Source organism: Anomalospiza imberbis, chromosome 1 (genome assembly GCF_031753505.1).
Source record: "Anomalospiza imberbis isolate Cuckoo-Finch-1a 21T00152 chromosome 1, ASM3175350v1, whole genome shotgun sequence".
NCBI lineage: Eukaryota > Metazoa > Chordata > Aves > Passeriformes > Viduidae > Anomalospiza > Anomalospiza imberbis.
The window spans coordinates 129,728,227-129,730,396 of NC_089681.1; the positions used below are offsets into that span (position 1 = coordinate 129,728,227).

Consider the following 2,170-nt stretch of genomic DNA (forward strand, 5'->3'; position numbering starts at 1 on the left):
TTTCACAATGTTTACAATTCTTGGCCTTATCCCGTCAACAATAAATTTGTCTGAGGCTGAGGGAGAACAGGACAGAAGGATGTTCAGGAAAAAGAAAAAAAAAAGATAGTGAGTAAGCCCCTGTAGAGACCAATATGTGCCAAAAGACATTTGTGTCCATTCCTGCAGGGCTGCTTTCCAGTCATTCTCCAGTCTGTCCATACTTGATTGACCCACTCCAGATGCAAAACCTGGCACTCACCCTTGTTAAACATCATACAGTTGATCATTGCCAAGGGGTCTTACTTTGTCTAAATCTCTCCATGCAGGGCCCTTCTGCAGTGATATACAACTCACACAAACCTCCCATAATTAAAAGTTAATTATTTTTACTGTATTGAAAAAAATGGGGAAAAAATCTATTTATTTCATTAAAGCCCTTCTTGTTGCCTTTGTCTTTGACCTTCCTCAAAAGATCCAGTTCTGGGTGGGCTTTGTCTTTTGAAAGTACATGCTTGGAAGACGCATCTGTATTCCTTCCCCATTACTTCTTCTCAATTCCACCCTCTATATAATTCCTTTTTACATTTGACTCTTGTTAGGAAGTCTTTGTTCATCCATGCAGGCTTCCCAGCATTTTTGCTTGACTCCCTACTATTCTTATCCCCCTCCTTCTCCTCTGCTAGCCCCATCCCTTGCCCTACTCCTAACACCATTTGTAGACTGTAGTTGAACAGAACTTGGCTAGAGCACAAATATGTGCTCTGCTGCTGCCCGTGGTACCACAGAGAAGGCTGGGGGAACCTGGCTGGAAGGCAAAGGCTATCTAGAATTAAGAATGGAGTTGATGGAACACATAAAGACCCCTGTAGCATAGGACTGGGTTTCTTCCAAGGGACGGGGGGAGAGTAACTAATCTAAAAAAAGTTTCAATACAATAAGTAAAAAAAAAAAAAAGTCAAATAACTATGGAGTTCAATTTAGATTTTAAAACTCTCCCTGGAAGCCAGCTGCAAGTACAAGTTTCACATTATCAGTACTTTAAGTCCTGCCAACACTTTCATCCCAGGGCAGACTGCAAAATGCTATGTAGCACTTGGGAGCAGTTCTTCACCTATAAGGAGGTATCTTTGGAGCTTTTCAACATGATAGCAAATTGCTACACTTAAACCAGAGAAATTACACAATGTCACAGCTCTGATGGTCAATTAACTAAAAATGCAAACCATCATTTAGTAATATGGCATAGTCAAAAATGCCAGTGGTTACTTCTGTTCTGTGTGGTCATACTACACACTAGTAAAATGAACTTGAAAGTAATATCCCAGTTCTATTAGTCTACACTGAGTTATCTGAGAGGAGGGGAGACAGGGAGCAAGGGAGAAAGGCAGCTAACACTTCCCTCCTCTCCAAGAAGTAATAAGCAAAAGCAGTAATTTGTAAAAGTTTCATACTTCCATTTGAGCCCATTTTCTCCTCATAGATAAAAATGCATGGCTAAGGAGAGCGACTGCTTCTCAACACAAACCCTTCCATTTTGACAACTGTAGACTCAATATACAAGGAAAAAAATAACACCTTTGAAAATTTACTCACTTGCGAGAGTCATTTAGACATCTAGCTAGCCTTCACTTCACAAGCCACTGATATTTCATGAAGAAATTGTTTAACAAGACACTTAAGAAGTTGTGTCCAGAAACTGAGTGCTGGATGGAACACCTGTCCAACCCCAGTTCGTATCCTTGCTATTACAGGTGACCTAAAATATGACCCCCTTCCTTAAATTGAGAATTTTGAGTTTAGTTTGAGTTAGAATACATAGAATACAAGACATGACCTTAATAAAACAATTCAGCAATGATACAAATGCATTGAATGCAAAGAAAATAATTTTTATCTTAAGATGGCAAGTGAAGCAGTGGTAATATTGCACAATGGAATGCATGACAATGCACAATGGAATGCACATGTTATTCCAAGTACAATATGCCATTAAACTTGCTTTGCAATACCAACAGTTGCACTATACCAGATGCATTATCTGGTATGGTGGAACTTCACTTAAAAAGTCACTGTCTGAAACAAAATACAATGCAACATAGTGCCAATTAGTTTTGTAACTTATAAGACAAATAAGACATTTTGTGGGTTGAGGGACTGATTCCATATACAGTTTGCATTACAAACCCTC

At 39.0% G+C, this 2,170-nt stretch overlaps 1 protein-coding gene across 3 annotated transcripts in view; it reads right to left on the minus strand.

Moving 5' to 3' along the window:
- The window catches only part of CDK14 (cyclin dependent kinase 14), a 384,029-nt gene that overhangs the window by 319,365 nt on the left and 62,494 nt on the right, over positions 1-2,170 (minus strand). The gene's annotated exons all lie outside the window — the stretch shown is intronic.